The sequence below is a fragment of the Macaca fascicularis genome, chromosome 4 (assembly GCF_037993035.2).
Source record: "Macaca fascicularis isolate 582-1 chromosome 4, T2T-MFA8v1.1".
NCBI lineage: Eukaryota > Metazoa > Chordata > Mammalia > Primates > Cercopithecidae > Macaca > Macaca fascicularis.
Genome location: NC_088378.1, coordinates 88,732,408 through 88,755,148, shown reverse-complemented (window position 1 = coordinate 88,755,148; position 22,741 = coordinate 88,732,408). Strand labels below are relative to the sequence as shown.

The following is a 22,741-nucleotide window of genomic DNA, read 5'->3' as shown; positions in this document are numbered from 1 at the left end:
TCCTGCAAGACCACTCAGAGTCTATGAAGTAATAAATGATTCCCAAACAGATGACAATGTCAACAGTAAATTAATATCATCTCAAAAGCATGTAAATTGTGCATCTGTTCTTAATCCTTAAGACAATAACTTGAAATTATTGATTATGTGAATATTTAGTAAACGAATGGTATTAGCTTATTCCTCTGGCAACACTTGGCAGGCCTAATCACCCAGTAACAAAACTGGCCTTACCTTAAGGAGTCACACCTCCCAGTGAAGCACAGCATGCAGCATCGCAAACCAAATCACATATTCTACACATGGAATAATAACGAGGATATATCAAGGGAAAAATATTGCCTTTGGGTTTTTGTCAAAATCCTGCTTCAGCTCTTTGGTATGGGCTAATAGCTGCTGTAAAATTCTATTCCCTGTCTGAGCGCCCAGGTATTGTCTTCTTTTATGCTTTTATTCCCAGAGTACCACTGCCCATTTTAAAGACTTTTTTCTTCCTTTTTATCCTAGGCAGAAAATTGTTGCCAATTTCCTTTCTCTCTTTGTCTTTTCTTAATTCAGATTAAGGGTGGGTTTCAGCTTCTGTCTTTCAAGAGCCATGTTTCAGTCAGAAGTTTACAGCACATGAGGTACCAGATAGCATTTCCTTCCATGTCCTATAATAAAGAAAGGCTCCTAACAAAGATTCCTTTCAGTGACTCATGTGTAAAAATAAAAAATAAGATCAGAAAAGCAACCTTAAGGAGTTTCCTACTCAGCTGGGCTTGGGTCCAAAGGGCCAAGAGAATTAAGAATCAATAGTAACCCTAGGTTTTCTGGGCTCATTATAATCATGGTGACCTCCGTATGTAGGTCACCCTACAATATACTCTTCCCTTTATTAGATCAAAATGTCAGTTAGAAATTACCACCATTACATAGTGTGCAGAGTAAAAACTTCCTCTCTACCCACTGAAAGACTGACAATACATAGACTAAAAAGAGAAAAAGGCATACAATTTTTTTTTTTTTTTAAATGGAGTCTCACTCCATCGCCCAGGCTAGAGTGAAATGGCACAATCTCGGCTCACTGCAACCTTCGCCTCCCAGGTTCAAGTGATTCTCCTGCCTCAGCCTCCCGAGTAGCTAGGATTACAGGTGCACACAACCATGCCTGGCTGATTTTTGTATTTTTAGTAGAGACGGGGTTTCACCATATTCGCCAGGCTGGTTTCGATCTCTTGACCTTGTGATCCAACCACCCCGGCCTCCAAAAATGCTGGGATTACAGATGTGAGCCACCATGCCCAGCCTTTTTAAAACTCTTATCCCAAACTTTTCCTTTTTTTTTTTTTTTTTTTTGAGATGGAATCTCTCTCTTTCTCCCAGGCTGGAGTGTAGTGGTATGCAATCTTGGCTCACTGCAACCTCAGCCTCCTGGGGTCAAGCTATTCTCCTGCTTCAGCCTCCAGAGTAGCTGGGACTACAGGCACGTGCCACCACGCCTGGCTAATTTTTCTGTATTTTTAGTAGATACAGGGTTTCACTATATTGGTCAGGCTGATCTTGAACTCCTGACCTGGTGATCCACCCACCTTGGCCTCCCAAAGTGCTGGGATTACAGGCATGAGCCACCACACCCAGCCAAGGCGTACAGATTTTTTAATGTGCATATGAATGTGGGAATCCCACAAATATGTTACTCCAAAAAGAGCTAGATGGTTGAAGCCGAAATACCCTATACATAGGGAAGAGGAAACTGGGGGCTGTTTGTAATTTAAGAGTGTTAGTAAAAAATTTTTAGGTAAAATGAATAAACCCAAAGAACAATGGTCTGGGACAAATTTCTGAGCTTGGCAGGGAGGTTGCATAAAAGTAAGGAGTAAAACTTTACTTGGAATGAAGATTGTATTATTATACAGTTAAAGCCTCCTAGGTAATCTCTCAAAGTTGCTTTCAGAAGAATAGATGAGTAGCTGCTCTGAACCTATTCTGGTTCAGGGGCTGCCTGACTCTTGAATTGCTCTTTGCTCAATTCAACTCTGTTAAATGTTATTCATCTAAGGTTTTTCTTAGTAGATGGCATCAGAAATGGGATCTGAAGTAAAGCTTCTAGTGGCCCCCAGGAGCATCAAGTGACCAAGCAATGTACCATTGTGTCCACTGTTTTCTCATAGCAACTGGAGATCATCAGTAAGTTCTCTCTCAGATTCCAAAGCTTCACAGATTTGCATTTTCAGCTATCTGAGTTTGAGTACATTTCAGATCCAAACTGGGTTTGGAAGTCATAATAGAAGCTGGACTGGGTCCCAAATCAGATTGGATCCAATAATTAACTGGCTTGGATCCATTAGAGGCCTCTTATGTCTGAGTGGGTCAGACAAAAACTGCTTGTCAACAGCAATATTGCAGAGCGTGTAAAATCCAGGTTTTGGAAATTCACAGGAATTTTTATGTTCTACCTCCTTTGCTTATTTGTCTTGCATACTTAGGTAGGGAAAAATCATTGCCTAATTTGATCAAGGGGATCTGAGAGCCAAAGTCTAGATTCAAGGTAAAAATGAGTTCCTTAATTTCTGAAGAACTGAGTACCAGTTTGTAGATGCATACGTATTAGGCCCTATAAGCAGCAAACACAGAAATGGTGAAATCTTATTAAAGGTAATTTAAAGTTATAGTGGAATGTTTCAAATGAACAGCACTAAACTTTCAGAAGCTCATTTAAAAATAAGGGCTCTGGAATTAGTCTCAACCAGGGATACCTATTGATGTACAGAAGCTTCTAAAAGTATTTCAATGGTGTTATTGTTTTTTTAAAAAGACTATGAAAGGTATCCAAAAAGCTTAAGTGACTAATTGATAAGAAAAATTAAATCTGCTAATCTTTTGGCTTAGTTACTATCCTGCCTTAAAGGCAAAAAGAAAGCTCTTGTAGATAGAGTGTTTATAAAAGGGAGACCCTCAGGTAAAGTATGCTTACTTCTTTTTTAGATCTATCCATGCTCAACCAGTCATGGAGAAATGCTTTCTCTGCCCTATTCCTTAGAGAACTCTGCCCTGAACTCAGTAATTTTAGTTAAGATACAGCTATATTAAAAAGACCCAATTAACTGAAATACACCTTTCTGGAATTTACCTAGATGTCTTAAAGTCCTTTAGTAAAAGAAATTTATATCTTTAAAGGAAATCTCCATTTGTAAGGGCATCTGTTTCTGCATCTAACCCACTAGGAACTTCAACTATGGGGAAGACAATGATTTAAAGTTTACATAACAGACCTTGCCTTTGTTTACATGTAAGTTCTGTGCCTTTGAAGTGTCAGTGTTCTACTTTGTTTCATGTGAGTCCCATCTTTGGAGATGTAAATTTAGAGCTGCCTCCCTGACAATTGTTCAGGGCAATAAAACATGTAATTGGAAGAATGATAGTCTGAATGGAGAAAAAAAAAACTATTTAAAAGCCAGCAAATGAGAATCTTTTATGAAAACTGTAAGATCTGCTTCTGTCTTTGTGTCTCTATGTCTATGTGTTATGTGTATATGATAATGTTTGGTAAATGAAGCTGATTTTTAAATTGTTGGTAAAATAGGAACCACTTCCACATATTCAGTTAACCGTAATTCAATACTTCTTGATTTGACTGTGAGCTTAAGTTTTTTGTTTTGAGCCTCCGAATTCATGAATCTGGATGTTACAGGTAGTTAGACACGCATGAGTGGGGCAGGACAGAGCTCTCTCCCACCCACTAGGAATGTTGAGTGATGATTCAGCAATTATCACATTCCCTCTCTGAAAGTGATAAATTGGCAGGGGTGCCAGGGAGAGATCATTTCCTGATGGTTCACATTTATCGTACTAAAGTGTTAATTGAACACAGATGCCAGGGAGAAGCAACTTCCCAGGCATGTGCATTAAGAGACAAAATGGCAGAGTATGACCTTCTGGGGACACACCATAGGAAAAGGGAAGAAAGCCTCAGATGGGCATGCATACAACCTCCTAAACCAACCGCACATGCTCATTTCCCAAGCATAAGAAGGATATACACATGCAGGCCGCCCACCCTAAGAGAAGAATCATAGCAGAAGGGTCAGTCTATAAAGTCCTAGGATCAAGGTTAAACACTGCACTTGACCTTCACATACCTGCTTGGGTTTCTTCCAAGCATACTTTCCTGTTCTAAAGCTTTTAAAAATAAACTTCCGCTCCTGTTCTGAAACTTGCCTCAGTCTCTTTTTCTGCCTTATGCCCCTCAGTCATTCATTCTTTCTTGCTTGCTGCAGACCTGTAAAGATTCACCACTAGTAACTCAGATACCTTCCACTGGTAACATGAATAGGTGGCCATGGTGAGAACACCTACAAGCCAGACTCAAACCCCATATGGTCCCTTCTCTGCCCCAGCTTTGCCTCCTGGGTCTTCTGGGAGGGGTCTGATCTTCCAGGCTTCATCTTCACAGCTCTGCTATCTGTCCTGAGTTTTGCATCTGTTATGTAAATTCAGGACTCAGAGAGGCCTTGCCCTTCATAGCCATCTTTGGTGCTACATTGAGACCCAGGATGACTGGGGAAGACTTTAGGGAGGGTACTTGCATTATAGTTTCAAAATTCTTTTATTTTAAATTAAATAATAGATAATCATGAAATATCTCAGTCATTTGCAAGTAAGTTAAAATACTAAAACATCAAGTTTATATGCTTATATGTTTATGTATTTTGACATCTTTTTATATGATATAGAAAAGCTAAATATATTTTTATATATATTTATATCTGTTAATAGTTTAAGCAAATAATTTCTAAATAATTACAATATAGTTTTCATCTACAAGTACTGATATAAAACAGTTCAAAGTATCTTCGTAGGGTTTTCACTATAAATTAGGGTTCCTAAGAGTTATCATTGACATTAGATACAATCAAAATGACTAGAAATGAGATAATTATTTATATAGAGTGTATAAACACAAGCAAGATATGCTTTCAGTGAAGAAAGTTGTAAAGGCATGAAAGTGCATGTTGAGGAAAAACTACTTTTGTCTAGTTTAAGAGTTACTTAAAGGTTGTTTCAAATTGAAGGAATAAAAATATATAGCTAAAACTAACCGAATATAGAAAGTTGAGAAGAGAAAAAAAAAAACCTAAACAACTATAAAGGATGTATGGAAATCTTGTGTGGTCAAAAGATGATATATTTATTTAGAAAGTTTTATTAAAATTAGCTTTAGTATTGATAGTACAGTAACACAAAAGTAAAACTTGGGACCAAGCATGGTGGCTCATACCTGTAATCCCAGCACTTTGGGAGACCAAGGCAAAGGATCACTTGAACCCAGGAGTTTGAGACCAGCCTGGGCAACATAGTGAGACCCTGTTAAGTAAATAAATAAAGTAAAATTTTTAAAGAGTAAAATTTGGTTTTCTCTTTTGAATAAAAATATCATGTGGTATTAGTAAGGCATTCTAAAATATTTTTGTTCACTTTTTGAGTAAACTGCAAAAAAAAAGAAAAAAGCAAAAGACAGGAGAGAAGAAGAAACAGATTTTGTCTCATGATATTTTTTTCTCAGTTTTTTAGATTGTTTAGAAAACTGAGTATTCTTTGTATCAAAGAATAAAGGTTTTTGCTTTTTAAAATGTGTTAATAATCACTTTGGCAAAATTAATGACTGTCATTTTACAGTGACCTGTGATTTTATTTTGGTCAAGTGTTTTAAATCTTTGACATATTTGACAGCCTTCCCCAAATCAAATTTCAGCTTCAAAATTAAGTCTTATTTTTCAGGCTTTTACTTGGGGATGCTACAGAGGGCCCCTGAGGCAAAAAAAAAAAAGACATAAACAGGATTATTTGATATGTTAAATTACATGGGAAGCATTGTCAAATAAAAGATGATGTTTAAACTTTGAGTTATATTTTTATGAATATGTTATTAATATATGTTCCAATATTGTATGGGAGTCCTAAAATTCTGATTATATGGGTATATGGTATCACTTATAATTATTGTTAATTGTGTTAAATTATTGTAGGCCACAGAGATAATCAACTTCTTTGTCAGTTGTCTTTAGGCTCATTTTAAGTCATTTTCCATAGTTAATTGCTTAATTCTGATGCAGTTTCTGAAAGTGTTACAACCATGCAAAATCCTAGAGTATGGTGTCTTCAAGGAGGTTCATGAAAGGATACAAAGAACTCTAACAAGCATTTTTTTTTTCTTTTTCTTTTTTTGAGATAGAGTCTCTCTTTGGCACCCAGGCTGGAGTGGCATGATCTCTGCTCACTGCTACCTCTGCCTCCCAGATTCAAGCAATTTTCGTGCCTCAGCTTCAGCTGGGATTACAGGCATGTGCCACCACATCCGGTTATTTTATTATTATTATTTTTATTTTTATTTTTATTATTTTTTTTTTATTTTAGTGGAAATGGGGTTTTGCTAGGTTGGCCAGACTGGTCTCAAACTCTTGTCCTCAAGTGATCCACCCACTTTGTCCTCCCAAATTGCTGGGATTACAGACATGAGCCACTGCCCCACCTGACAAGCACTCTTGAATATAAGTTTCTGATAACTTTAAGATCATATCATTTCAACTGGGTAAGAATTCTCAGAACTCTGATGAAGAGACTGATTGATTTATGAAACTACTAACCCAGACAGCACAAAAATTAATTGAATATTATGAAAATTATTTGCCAGATTTTTGTGCTAAATCAGCCAGTACTGAAATTGTTTAGATAAGCAATTGGAATTAACTACATGGTTCAAGTCAAATTACTCATGACAACCCATGCAATATACAGTCCTATGCACCTAAACTGGAGAAATGAAATTAGTATTTAAGAGGCTTTAAGTCCAGTGTTAAGTATGGGCTCATGGAGAGCCTGGGTAGCTGCCTAGCCCTTTCATTATTAAAAGCTCTGCATTCTATGACTTATAATAGAAGAGATAAAATAACTCAAATCAAATATATATATATATATATATATATATATATATATATATATATATATATATATATGGGGGGGAGGTAGTGGGTGTGGTGACTGTTATGACCAAAATTTTGTTTTTCAAACCCATAATCCTGGAAAGACAATAAAACTTTAGGTACATTTCTGCTATCTGACAGACCATTTAAACATTCATAGAGAAATTGCATTCAATTGTCATTTTCAATGCATGTTTTCTGATTGTATAACAGCTTTCCCTTGCAAGAGGGTTGATGTTACAACAATATCTAAAAGATTACTGGAAAATGTGTTTTTCCTCATGGGGCATTCCTGGAGAAATCTCTAGTGATAGAGGTACTTGTTTCACTGGACGAATTGTAAAACAGTTAAACAAAGTATTACAGATACAATAGCATTAGGCAAAGTTAACTGAATTGACTGGATTTTCCTGATCAAAGGTGTTATAGACAGATTACAATCAGATGAACTTAGAGTGAAAAACATAAGTTGACCTTTTATAAAAGTCACTGGAAGGTCTATACACCTAAAAATAAAACTTCATGTATCTTCCATTTCTAAACTCTGATACAAGCAAATGCTACAAGGCTTTAATACATTATTCTAAAGTGTAGTTTCACTAGGTAAAGAAAGATTTTCACTGTCCATTGAGTGAGGACAATCAAGCCCTTCACTACCTAGGACATAGAGACTGGACATTCTGAGAATGACACTACAGAAAAACTGCCCTTGCCACCAAGACTGCAGCTAAACTTTGGGACCTTGAACCTTGGGTTCATAATTCAGGACGGCTCCTCCAAATTACCCATGGGAGACCTTAATGTAAAACTAACCAAGGAAGTTTCTCAGAGAAGCAGGCAGCATCCTAGATGTAGACAGCTTTTTTCCGAAGATCATAGATCAGGACATTTCTGCAATATGAGACTCTTATCTCTCAATTATTTCCCTTGCTTATGCCTCTATGAACAACTGAGAAGGGGGTTTCTTATGTGCACTCATGGGTATACTTTTATTTGTGAAGGATTTTGCAGCCAATCTCACTCATGGACAACCTTATGCCTTGATAGATGAAAGATGAAGGGTAATGTGGTTAAGAAATATTAATGGTACCTTTGTTGCTTTATAATCAGTCAGAAACAGAACATTGGTCCACTCCTGTTAACTCACCTCATAGGTTAAAGAGAAAATTGCCAGGAAGGCTTCACTCTTCTGGATGAGTGTCATTTATTAGGTCTGTTTCTTCACGGTTTGGAGTAAATGAGGCAATAATTAGAAATGTCTCTCTCATAATAGGTTCTATAGCAAATTCTACTGTAAATGTTGTGGTTATACAATAGACTTTAAATTCTCTCTACAGTCATGCTAAACAATATAATATAATTGCTTTAGATTACTTTGACTAAACAAAAGTTTCTGTGCAGTTGCTGATACTTCTTAATGCACATGCAAGAATACATTGGGTATTACAGAAATTCAATTGTAAGGAATTAATGAACAGGCTGCTTGTTTAAAATGAGTAGACTCTTTATCTGGCTCATTCTTTGATTTATTTGATTTTAGTTGGTTTTTGTTTATAGGGACCATGGCAGGAGCATACTCCAAACTTCTAGTATTATCCATCTGAGAGATAAAACTAGTCTCCTTGGAGTGCTGTATCCCCTCAAAAGTTTTCAATGTTTGCATGCAGTCATCTCTAGAATTTCAGATGGTCTCTTGTCAACTTGAAATGACAAAAACTCAAAGAAATATGTTACCATGAGAACACCATAACCTATGAATGATGTGCTGAAACCAGAAACCCAAAATGATGGTAACTGAAAGTAGCACTAAGGCCCTAAGTTATTGTCATATTCGCACCTATGTGAGAACCTGGCTAAAAGTGGGGATTTTAAAACAAAATTATGGGAGGTCATTGTTTTGCCCTGAGCTCATGCACGAGGCTTCTACATATGAGAACAAACCAAAGCATGCCAAATACAACAGTATTGAACTGAAACTTTAAGGAAACAGATCCTAAAACAGACAAATGTTTTTCTTGGGTAAAAAGGAAATTATAATATGGGGGGGATCCCCTCTATTCTAACTCTTTTAAAAAATAATAATCTGAAGTCCTTGTTTCCACTTCACAAAACCCACCATTCTGCTATTTCCAAATGAGACTTAAGACCAAATAAGAACATTTACAGTGGTGACAGAGTGATATATAAATACTAGGTGTTATTCATTCTGTCCAACTATATTTTGTACTCATTACATCCCCACTTCCACATCACAATACCCTTCTCAGCCTCTGGTAAACATCATTTTACTCTCTATCTCCATGAGTTTCATTATTTCAATTGTCTTTGTTGCCACAAATAAGTGCAAACATTTAATATTTATCTTTCTGTGACTGGCTTATAGTCCCATCCACGTTGCTGCAAATGACAAGATCTCATTCTTTTTTATGGCTGAATAGTACTCTGTTGTGTATAGGTACCACATTTTCTTTATTCATTCATCTGTTGGTGGACACTTAAGTTGCTTTCAAATCTTGGCTATTGTGAATAGTGCTGCAATAAACATGAGGGTGCAGATATCTCTTCAATATACTGATTTACTTTATTTGGGGTATATACTCAGCAGTTGAATTGCTGAATCATATGGCAGTTCTACTTTTAGTTTTCTGAAAAACCTCCAAACTGTGCTTCTCCATAGTGTTTCTACTAATTTACATTCCCACCAGTTATGTATGAAAGTTCCCTTTTCTCCACATCCTCACCAGCATTCATCATTGCCTGCCTTTTGGGTAAATGCCATTTTAACTAGGATGGGATGATATCTCATTGTACTTTTTCTTTGTATTTGTTTGATAATGAATGATGTTGAGCATCTTTTCATATAACTGTTTGTCATTTGTATGTCTTCTTTTGAGAAATGTCTGTTCAGATCTTTTACCCATTCATTATCAGATTATTGGATTTTTGTCTCATAGACTTGATTGAGCAGCTTACATATTCTGGTTATTAATCCTTTGTTAGATGGATAGTTTGCAAATATTTTCTCCCATTCTGTGGATTGTGTCTTCACTATGTTGATTGTTACCATTGGGCAGAAGTTTTTTAACTTGATGTGATCCCACCTGTCTGTTTACGCATTGATTGCCCATGCTTCAGGACTCACCAATGTTCTAGAGAGTTTCTCCAAAGTTTTCTTTTAGTGGTTTCATAGTTTTGTGTCTTAGATTTAAGTCTTTAATCCATTTTAACTTGATTTTTGTATAGAGTGAGCAATAGCAGTCTAGTTTTATTCTTCTGCATATTAATATCAAGTTTCCCCAGCACTATTTATTGAAGAGACGGTCCTTTTCCCAATGTGTGTTTGGCACCTTTGTTGGAAATGAGTTGACTATAGATGTATGGATTTGTTTCTGGGCTCTCTGTTCTGTTTCACTGACTTGTGTGTCTTTTTTTTTTTTTTTTTTTTTTATGCCAGTACCATGCTCTTTGGTTATTCTACCTCTGTAGTACAATTTGAAGTCAGATAATGTGATACCTTCACTCTTGTTATTCTGGTTCTCTTGTAATGCCACATACATTTTAGGATTTTTTCCTATTTCTGTGAAGAATGTCCTTTGTATTTTGATAGGGATTATACTGGACTTGTAAATTTCATTGGGTAGTATAGACATTTTAACAATATTGATTCTTCCTATCCATGAACATGGAATATCTTTCCTTTTTGTGTTCTTTTCGATGTTTTTGCATCAATGTTTTTTAGTTTTCATTGTAGAGATCTTTCACTTCTTTGGTTAAGTTTACCCCTAGGTGTTTTATTTTATTTGCACCTATTGTAAATGGGATTACTTTATTATTTCTTTTTCAAATTGTTAACTTTTGGCAATAGAAATGCTACTGAGTATTGTATATTATTTTGTATCCTACAACTTTACTTAATTTGTTTATCAGTTCTAATAGTTTTTTGGTGGAGTATTTAGATTTTCCCAAATACAAGATTATATCATCTGCATCATGGATAATTTGACTTTTCCTTTTTGATTTGGATACCATTTATTTCTTTTTCTTGTCTGAGTGCTCCACCTAGGACTTCAAGTACTATGTCAAATAACAGTGGTGAAAATGGGCATCCTTGTCTTGTTCCAAATGTCACAAGAAAGCCTTTCACTTTTTCCCCATTTGGTATATTACCTTTGAGTCTGTCATATATGGCTTTTATTATATCGAGGTATATTTATTCTATACCCGGATTTTTTTAGGGTTTTTATCATAGAGGGATGTTGAATTTTGTCTAACGCTTTTATGGCATCAATTGAAATGATTATATGGTTTTGTCCTTTTATTCTATTGATAGGATGTATCACATTGATTGATTTGCATATGTTGAACCCTTCTTATATCTCTGGGATAAATCCCTCTTGGTCACATTGAATTATCTTTTAATGTGTTGTTGAATTCAGTTTGCTAATATTTTCTTGAGGACTTTTGCATCAATGTTCATCAGAGGTATTGTCCTGTGGTTTTCTTTTGTTCGGCATATCTTTATCTGCTTGATTTTAGTATCAGGGCAGTAATGGCCTTGTATTATAGAATGAATTTGGAAGTATTCCTTCCTCTATTTTTCAGAACAGTTTGTGTAGGATTGATATTAGTTCTTCTTTAAGTGATAGGTAAAATGTAGCAGTGAAGCAAAATTGGGTGCTGGGCTTTTCTTTGCTGAGAGATATTTTATTACGGTTTTGATCTCATTACCTGTCAGGTCTGTTATTTGTTGTTATTGGTCTGTTCATATTTTGGATTTCTTTGTGGTTAACTCTTGGTAGGTTGTATGTGTCTAGGACTTTATTGATTTCTCTCAATTATCAAATTTATTGATATGTAGTTTATCATAGTAGCCTCTAATGATTCTTTGAATTTCTGTGACATTAATTGTAATGTCTCCTTTTTCATCTCTGATTGTTTTATTTGTTTCTTCTCTCCTTTTCTTAGTCTGGCTAAAGGTTTGTGGATTTGTTTATGCTTTTTTAAAAAAAAACCAGCACTTTGTTGATCTTTGGTTTTCTTTATTCATTTCAATTTCATTTATTTCTGCTCTGATATTTATTATTTTTTTCTTCTAACTATGAGTTTGATTTGTTCTTGCTTGTCTAGTTTTTTAAGAGGCATCATTAGGTTGTTAATCTGAAGTTTTTCTGTTTGATGTAAGCACTTATTACTATAATAATACCTTTTATTACTGCTTTTGCTGTATCTCATAGGTTTTGGAATGTTGTGTTTCCATTTTCATTTGTTTGAAAAAAATTTAATTTCCTTCTTACTTTATTTATTGATCCACTGGTAATTCAGAAGCATATTGTTTATTTCCATGTGTTTGTATAGTTTCCAAAATTCCTCTTTTTATTGATTTCTAGTTTTTCTCCTTTGTGGTCAGAGAAGATACTTGATATAATTTTTATTTTTTTAAATGTTTTAAGACTTGTTTTGTGACCTTGACATGGCACATGTTCTACCCTTATGAATAATCCATGTGCTGAGAAGAAGGATATGTATTCTCCAACCATTGATTGAAATGTTCTGTAAGTATCTGTTAGGTTCATTAAGACTATAGTGCATATTAAGTCCATTGTTTCTTTATTGAATTTCTGTCTGGATGATACGTACAATACTGAAAGTGGAGTGTTGAAGTCTCCAGTTAAGACTGAATTGGAGGCCGGGCGCGGTGGCTCAAGCCTGTAATCCCAGTACTTTGGGAGGCCGAGGCGGGTGGATCACGAAGTCAGGAGATCGAGACCATCCTGGCTAACATGGTGAAACCCCGTCTCTACTAAAAATACAAAAAACTAGCCGGGCGTGGTGGCGGGCGCCTGTAGTCCCAGCTACTCGGAGGCTGAGGCAGGAGAATGGCGTAAACCCGGGAGGCGGAGCTTGCAGTGAGCCGAGATCGGGCCACTGCACTCCAGCCTGGGTGACACAGCGAGACTCCGTCTCAAAAAAAAAAAAAAAAAAAAAAAGACTGAATAGGAGTCTCTCACTCTCTCTTTTTTGGTCTAATAATATTTGCTTTACATATCTGGGTGCTCCAGTGTTGGGTGCATACATATTTACAATAGTTACATCTTCTTGCTGAATTGCTTCCTTTATCTTTGTTTATATAATGACCTTCTTTGTGTCTTTTTAATAGTTCTTGTCTTAAAATCTATTTTGTTTGATATAAGCATAGCTCCTCCTGCCTTTTCTTTTTTTCTTTCCATTTGCATGGAGTATCTTTTTCCATCCCTTTATTTTCAGTCTATGTGTGTCTTTACAGGTAAAGGGTTTCTTGTAGGCAACAGATCATTGGGTCATGTTTTTTCTTCATTCAACCATTGTATGTCTTTTGATTCAAGGGTTTAGTTCATTTACACTCAATACATTGATGAGTCAGGACTTACTCCTGTAATTTTTAATTTGTTTGTTGGTTGTTTTTTCAGTCTTTTCTTCCTTCTTTCTTTCCTGTCTTCCTTTTAGTGGAGGTAATTTTCTCAGGTAATATGTTTTAGTTTCTTGCTTTTTTGTGTATCCATGTTATGCTTTTTGATTTATAGTAACCATGATGCTTGCAAATAGTATCTTATAATCCTTTATTTTAAACTGATGACAACTTAACACTGATTGCATAAGCAACCAAACATGCAAAGAGAAAATTAATACAAATTTACACTTTAACTTCATCCTCTGCTTTTTAACTTTTTGTTGTATATACTTATATCTTAATATATTGTCTATGTCTTGAAAAGTTGTAGTTATTGTTTTTGATAAGTTCACCTTTTAGGCTTTCTACTCAAGATTTGAGAAGTTTACACACTACAATTACAGTGTTACATTATTCTCTGTTTTTCTCCATACTTACTATTGCCAGTGAGTTTTGTACCTTCAGATAATTTCTTATGGCTTATTAACATTCTTTTATTTCATGTTGAAGAGCTTTCTTTACCATCTCTTGTAGGACAAGTCTGGTGTTAGTGAAATCCCTCAGCTTTTGTTTTTCTGGAAAAGTCTTTATTTTCCTTCAACTTTGAAGAATTTTCTTATGGAATATACTATTCCAGGATAAAAACATTTTCCTTCAGCACTTTAAATATGTCATGCCATTCTCTGCTGGCCTGTAAAATTTACATGAAGAAGTCTACTCTCAGATGTATTGTATGTTATTTGTTTCTTTTTTTCTTGCTGCTTTTGGAATCCTTCTTTATCTTTGACCTTTGGGAGTTTGGTTATAAAATGTCTTGAGGTAGTCTTCTTCAAGTTAAATCTACTTTGTTATATAACTTTCTTGTACTTGAATATTGACATCTTTCTCTGGGTTTAGAACATTCTCTGTTATTATCTCTTTTAGTAAACTTTATACTCCATTTTCTCTCTCTCTACTTTCTCTCTAAGGCCAATAACAGATTTGTCTTTTTGAGGCTATTTTCTATGTGTGCATTGTTCTTTTTTATTTTCAGTATTTAGTCATCTCTGACTCTGTATTTTTAAATAGCCTGCCTTGAAGCTAACTAATTCTTTCTTCTGCTTGATTAATTCTGCTGTTAAGAGACTCTGATGCATTCTCCAGTATTTTAATTGCCTTTTTCAGCCCCAGAATTCCTACTTGATTGTTTTTGATAATTTCTATCTCTTTGTTAAATTAATCTGATAGGATTCTGAATTCTTTCTCTATGGTATCTTGGATTTTCTTGAGCTCCCTCAAACAGCTATTTTGAATTCTCTATCTGAAAGGTCATATATCTCTGTCTCTCTGGGATTAGTCACTAGTGCCTTATTTAATTCATTTGATATGGTCATGTTTTTCTGGATTATCTTGATGTTTGTAGATGTTCATCCTTGCCTGAGTATCTAAGACTTAGGTATTTATTTAATCTTCACAGTCTTGCCTTTGTGTTTCTGTCCTTCTTGGAAAGGTTTTCCAATTATTCAAAGGATCTATAGTGTCTTTTGTCGCTGCAGCCATATCTGCCTTAGGGGGCACACTAAGCCCGGAAACACTGTGACATTTGCAGACTTATAGAGGTACTGTCTTAGTGGTCTTAGGTAAGTTCCACAAGAATTCCCTGGATTACCAGGCAGAGACTTTTGTTCTTTTCCTTTGCTTTCTCCCAAATAGAGATTGTCTGTGCTGAACTGCCTGGAGCTGAGAAAAGGGTGACATAAGCACCCCTGTAGTCACCACCACTGAGACTGTACTGGGTCAGACCCAGACCCAAAGCCAGCATAGCACTGGATTTCACCCAAGACCTGCAGTGACTACTGCCTCTACTGCCTATGTTCACTCATGAAGACCCAAGGGATCTACAGTCAACAAGTAGCAAATCTAGCCATGCTTTTATTCTTCCCTTCAGCTATTGGGTTCCTGCTGGCCCAGGCACGTTCAGAAGTACCATCTGGGAGCCACGGCCTAGTCAGGAAACTTAGGGATCTACCTGTCGCTCTATTCTACTGTGGCTGAGCTGGCACTCATGCTACAAGACAAAGACCTTCCCACTCTACCCTCCCCTTTCCTCAAACAGAGGTGTCTTTCTAGATTTCCACCATCACCTCAGGCCTGTGGCAAGTACTGCCTGGCTGCCACCAATGTTCATGCAACGCCCAATGTCCCTTCAGTCAATTCATGGTGAATGCTGCCAGTCCTGAGTCTCTCCTTTCAGAACAATGGGCCCCCTCTGGCCCAGGGCAGGTCCAGAAATGCTGTCCAAGGCCTGGAATTGGGAACCCCTGGAGCCTGCTTGGTGACAAACTTGTGACTAAGCTGGTACCCAAGCTGCAAGACAAAGTTCCTTTAATCTTCCCTCTCCTTTCCTCAAGCCGATAGGGTTATCTCTCCAGAGCCACCATAGCTAGGAATATGCTGGGTTACTCCTAAAGGCAGCATGGTTCTGAGTCTCACCCAAGGTTGCGGCAAGTACTGCCTGGCTACCAGTGCTGAGTATTCAGGGCCCAAGGGCTCTTAAGTTATTAGGTGATTAATCCAGGATTGGGTCCTTCCCTTTAAGACAGCAGGTTCTCTTCTTGCCCAGGGTGTGTCTAGAAATGTCACCTGGAAGATAGGGCTTGAAATGGGGGCCTCAGGACTTGCCTGGTGCCCTATTCTACTGTGGCTGAACTAGTATAAAATTTAGCATCCAATAAACTCCAGAGCACTTTAACCCACTGTGGCAATACTTACCAGAACCTTGACTTCGACCAACAATTTCCTTCTGGCTAGGACTGGTCTAAATGCTCCCTCCATGGGCACTGGCTGAGTTCTGACCTGTGCTACTTTCCCCTGACAAGGCAGCACTGAGTCCCAAAGCAAAGTCCCACAATTACTGCTCTCATACTCCCAAAGCACACAGATTCTTTCTCCATTCCATACCGTAGGGCTGCTGCCTGGGGACTCAGGGGGTGCTACAGGTGATTCAAGGCTGTCTTTCCTACTACCTTCAGTGCCTCTTTCCTTAATATGATGTTGAAACCAGGTACTGTGATCACTCACCTGATTTCTGATTCTTATGCTTTTTTTTTTAGTGTGGATAATTGTTCAATTTGGTGTTCCTATGACAGGGACAGTCACTGGAGGGTTTATTCAGAAGTCTTGCCCTACCTCCCTCCAGCAATTTGATTTTGAAGTCTTGCTTATTTCATTAGGTAACAATAAATTACAAAAATGTATTCTAAGAAACTATACACATTATTAGACACTGTGTCAAGAACCTTTATCATAGCACTGCTTACAGTTGCTGTATTAGGGTGCTTCAGAGAAACAGAAATGGTAGTATATGGAGAGATATAGAAGGCATTTATTATAAAAATTCGCTTACACAATTTTGGACACCAAGAAGTCCCATGATAGGCCATTTGCAAGCTGGAGAACCACAAATCTTATAGTGCAGTTCAGTCTGAGTACAAAGACTGGAGAACCAGAAGCACCGGTGTCCAAGGGCAGCAAAAGACAGGTGTTCCTGCACAGGGTTGAGAGAGAGAGAGAAATATAATTCACTCCTCATCTGCCTTTTTGTTCTATTTTGTCCCTCAATGGTTTGAAGGATGCCCGACCACATTGGGGAAAATGGTCTTCTTTTCTCAGTCTTCCTATTCAAATGCTAATTATTTCTGGAAACACCTTTGTGCCAGGCCAGTTCTCACCAACACAGGCCTGCATAAAAACAGCGTCACTACTGACTGAGCGGTTAAGTTAAATAGTAAAAGCCAGTGCCCTTCTACAAAGTCTGGGATGTAACAAATCCCACCAAGAATTTTGCCTAGGCCTTTCCTGGGCCTTAAAGCATGACAAAATAATGAAAGAATTTTTAACAGAACTTTTATTATGGGTCTGAAGAAACTCCCCAGGCCTCCACAAACAAATTTATTGGAGTTCTGAAGGAACTCCTCAAACCTCCATGGTTTGGCAGGAGGCAAGATAAGGGTAATCACCCCAGCACCTGGACCCATTTAGATTAAGTAAATTTACTGAGGCTCCAGAGGAAAGTCTTCAGGTCTAAGACCTTAGTTATAGGTTAAAATAAGTTAATCACTTATGTCTTTAGATGAATGCGTACTTACACATAGACATATAACTTAGAAGGTATATAAGCTCTGAAAAACTTTGTAATTTTGAGTTGGTCTGGTAATAATTCCCAGGCCTTCTCCCAGTAAGCAGTTGTGGAAATAAAAACTCTTTTCCTCTCCAGTTCATCTGCATCTCGTTATTGGGCCATGACAAATAGAAGCCTGACCCTCAGTTTGGTCTGAGAACACTTTCACATACACACTCAGAAATAGTATTTTACCTGCTATCTGGGTATCCCTTAACCTAGTTAAGTTAACATATAAGATTAATCATCACAATTACAAAGAAAAAAATGGGAGCAAAATTAATGTTCAATAATATGGGATTGATTACATAATTTATGATAAACATGAATAATTATGCATTATAAAATATGATAATAAGATAGGAGATTACAGTTACAAAATATATATAGGTGATTAAAAATAGAACATATATTATGATCCCTTCTTTGTAAAAGTAAATTATGTATGTGCTTATGTTTATACATTTTCAAAAGCATGGAAGAAAATTTAAAAATCTGCAACAACGACTTTTTTGAAAGTGTTCTTACAGATGATTTTCTTCTTGTTAATGAACTATATTTTCTAAATTTTCTGTTAAAAAAAACTATGTAACTTTGTAATAAGACAAAACAAAATTTACTTTAAACTGTTGATCAAGGGCTGGGAGTGGTGGCTCATGTCTGTAATCCCAGCAATTTGGGAGGCTGAGGCAGGTAGATCACCTGAGGTCAGGAGTTTGGGACCAGCCTAGCCAACATGGCAAAATCCCGTTTCTACTAAAAATACAAAAATTAACCAGACATGGTGGCACGTTCCTGAAGTCCCAGCTACTTGGGAGGCTGAGGTACAAGAATCACTTGAACCCAGGAGGCAGAGTTTGCAGTGAGCTGAGCACTGCACTCCAGCCTGGGCGACAGAGTGAGACTCCGTCATAAAACAACAACAACAACAACAAAAACAAAAACCTGTTGATCAAGCTGAAGCTTTTGCTTGATCAAACAAAATCTGTTTTTTCTCTTCAGTGTTTGTCAAAATGCAATAATCATGGCTTTGTACTGTAATTTGCATTGAAATTTTGCCTAAAGTCCACTGGCATTATGATGCTGTAATCTATGCATATGGTAATCTAACAATTAGTAGAAATTATATACTTTAAGACAATGAATAGTATTACGTTCTTCTGCAGCTGCTTAAATTATATCCTAGGAGAAGTAAACAATATTGGACTTAACCCTTTCCAAGAAGCATTTGAAAACACATTACAGTTGATTATGAGTATTATTATCACAAATTGAATCAAGATGTGCAAACAACATACTTTTTTTATCGATGATAATTTTCTCAAGCTCTTGATTCCTGCTGTAGAATCCTTCACTATGTCCTGAAATGGGGTAATTTATAACTGTGCTCTGAAAGGAGAATCTTCCTTCGATATGTTCTTGGTAATCTCTTATCGTTACTGGGTCATTTCTGGCTGCTTCCTGATGAATGAATAATGTTGCCAATAGATTTACCTTGTTAACAGAATTTCATTAAGTTATTAATGGCCATTTTTATTCAGGTAACAGATAATTATCCGTTTCTTTTTTACATGTTGCTTCTCCTATGGGAAATTGCTATATAAAATGTAATTAACTCTATCCAAAGGTCCAATGAGTTGTTCTGTGAGTGCCAGATCAGTTATTTATTGCTCTCTGGAGATATAAATGAAATTCTGAGTTAATACATATAAACCAATTTCTTTACATGTATTAGAACAACTTCTGGCACACGATATGTTTTCAAAGTCACAGATATGTTTGTCTCTTTTTCAAAGGATGACAGACAAACAAGAAATGATAGGCATGAAGCTCATTATTTTCTGTTGTCTGAATCAGAGTCAAAAATTTAAGTTTCTCGACAGTGGAAATATAGACACAATATATAGTCATGCATCACTTAATGATACATTCTGATAAATATGTCATTAGGCAATTTCATCATTCTGCAAATATCACAGAGTGTACTTACACAAATCTAAATGGTATCCCTACTACACAACTAGGCTATATGGTATGGCCTATTGCTTCTAGTCTAAAAACCCATGTAACATGTTACTGGACTGAATACTATAGGCAATTGTAACACAAAGGTAAATATTTGTGTTATCTAGACATATCTAAATTTAGAAAAGGTATTTCACTGTGTTATGATGTTATGATGGCTACCATGTCACTAGGTAACAGGAATTTTTCAACTCCATTGTAATCTTATGGGTCCACTGTCATATATGTGGTCTCTCATTGACAGAAATGTTATGCGGTAAATAACATTTCATGAGTGTATATTCTTTTTAAAAATATTGTTTGGCAAGCGCCTTGAGTTCATCTCTGAATTTGATCCCATCACTTTGAAATGAATTTTCATAGCGCCTGAATACACATATAGCCGAAGCCGAGCACATTTAGTTCTAGTATGTATTTGAGACACATTCAAAGTGTTTTATATTTTGGGCTAGTTCACGTACTACCACCTTTAATAATTCTTCCCCAATCTCCTTTTTTCTTATGAGAAATATTTATTCATATATACAGTATCGAGCATCTGTACCTGATTGGGAATTAGATTAATCATTCTTAGAAAAACAAAAAGCTAGAAATTCCTGCTGTTAAGGCCATTATATACCTAAATCTCAGGTGCCTCTGGATGTGCAACCCGATGAAGCCTGATGGAATTTATCACAGCTTCTTCTAGAAAATGTGCAAATGGAGAGCTAGGAAATTATCCAAAGCACAGGACTCCATATTCCAAATAGAGAAGAAAAGATCCATCCTGGGCAAACAGCCACCAGTTGCCTCTTCTGAATCAGCTAAAACGAAGATGGGACCAGTTCTAGCCTCTACCTTTTGGAATCCATGCCACTGACAGATCGGTAGGATCTAAGAAATGTAGAAAGTGGCTAAATGAGTCCAGTGGTCATGCCTGTTTCCCACTCTGGCACACTGGAAACTTATTAGGGACTGTGGTCTCCCATTTAGGCCCCAGCCTAATTTCCAAGCTTCCCCAGTCTGAATAGGGAGCCCTCTGAGACTGGGTCTGGGTCTTCAAGGTGTGAAGCTCTCCCTACTCACCTCTACCCACCAGGTCAGGCTCGAAGGTCTTTAGAAGTCTTTAATCTTTGTGGCTGCAAGGTTTGTTTCCTTTCCTCTCCATGCTTTGACGAAATGGCCAAAGGAGAATATTTAGAAGCCTTCTCAGAGAGGAAATGACATCTGTTTTTATTAACTCCTGATTCTTTGTCTTTCTTGGGAAATAGGGCTTACACATACTGCTAAGCTTGCAAGCTCCATTTTAGAGCTCCTGGTAGATGCTATATAGTAAGTGTTTTTCTACTGAGGACATGAAGTCAGAAGCACATTGCTTACTGATGCATGGTTTTAAAGTGGCACATGCCTTCCAGTTCCTTCCCCATAACAGACTCTGGGGCAGGAATGCAAATGAGCTGAGTCTCTGAAGGGCCTTAAGTGGTTGCCATCTCCATCTTTGAATCTGGTCATTCCTGCAGTGACTGAGGTATGTCCTAACCATTACTCAAAGTCCCCGTTAGTCCATTAGCAAAACATGCTTAGGTCTGTCTCCAGTTTCTGGCAGAAATTGGTCAGATAGTTGGTTTCCATACCTGAGCACTGCTACTCCCAAAACGTCAGTTAGGGGCCAGGATCAAGTACCCAAGCAGAGAAAAAATACAGAATGGAGCTAGTCTCCATTTCCACCGGTAACTCTCTAGTCCCATGCAGACAGGACTCCAAATTCATGAGCAATTGGGAATCTATTAAAGGTAGCATTAAAATGGAAATTCCCACATAGTAATTTAGCAAGGAATTTTTTTCTTAGACTTCTTTAATTTAATGTCATAAAACATTTTTCCAATATCTTGCTTTTGTCTCAGCGCTGCTTGTGTTAGGTCCTCATTATCCCTTTTATATGAATGCTCAGTATTTTGACATTCATGGTGAAAAAGCATGCTGACTCATATTTAGGGCAATTATTTTTATGTCAAGTACAGGTAGGGTCCCACCTTAGCTTTGAAATTATTCAGAATAGCAATCTCCTTAACAACCATTGTCCCTTTCCTGTATGGTCCTGATTTTAAAGAGGCACAGTCCAAAGAGGACTCCTCACTCTCACTACTCTCTCAAACATTTAAAGTGTACACAGAAATTCTTATTAAAATCCTCTCTGCTCTACTTATTAAAATCTCTGCTTATTAAAATCCTCTGTGCTCTATGGAACAGAATATTGTAGGTCAATAAATCTAACTATTCTAACTTGCAATAAGAGGTGTTTTGTTATGTTATCAGTTATTTATTGCTGCATAACAAATTTAAACCAACATAGTGGCTTAAAATAGTAAAGTATACCCCGAAGCTCCCAATTTACTCTTAATGCATTATCCCAAGAGAGATTTCTTTCTCATCCACACGTGTCTTTCCAGCATGCTATTTGTTTACACACCACTCTGGACCATCCCTTCCTCACAATGCATCCCCTTCCAGGTTATATCTCTCCCCTCCACGTGGAACATCCTGGGATTTTTTTTTTTTTTTCATAGAGCCTGACTGCTTTCCTTCCATGACTCTTCATTTTGTACTTTTGTCTTTTTATCCTCAGAGAGCAGGGGAGGTAGGAAAATTGTAAAACTGAATATTAGTAATGTATATTCTCTTATATACTTATTCTTTGTAATATTTATAACACCTTCATTATTATTATAACCCCTTTTAGGTAACAAACTGATTTGGGAGAGCAAGGCCACATAGTGTATAAATGTAAAGAGCTTGGATTTGAATCCATGTCTTCCTGGTTTATGTTACTCCCCAAAACAGCAGGACAGTGGTGCTGCCTAATTTCCATTTCAGTTATCTTTTCAAATGTTTTATCTCTTCTATAAAAGAGAATTGAAAAATGCAAAATAATACTCACAGATTTGTCCATAAAGAACTTTATGAGATAGTCAAATGTTTGCATTTAATAATCGTTTGTATTTTTGATTAATTGAAAAGGGGAAATCATTTTCCTTCAAAAGTTTTTTTAGTGATAAACAGTAATACATACAGAGAAAGACACGGTTCCTGGCCCATCCAAGTTCAAAATCTCTAGGGTATTTTCACTCAGAACTGCACAAACCATCCTTTGAAAAACACTGACATTCAATTTTCTAACCCAAGCACCTA

At 36.8% G+C, this 22,741-nt stretch overlaps 1 long non-coding RNA gene across 1 annotated transcript in view; it reads left to right on the top strand.

Annotated features, from left to right (window-relative positions):
* LOC135970419 (uncharacterized) overlaps window positions 1-22,741 on the top strand; it is a 122,630-nt gene that overhangs the window by 63,583 nt on the left and 36,306 nt on the right. The window lies entirely within an intron of this gene.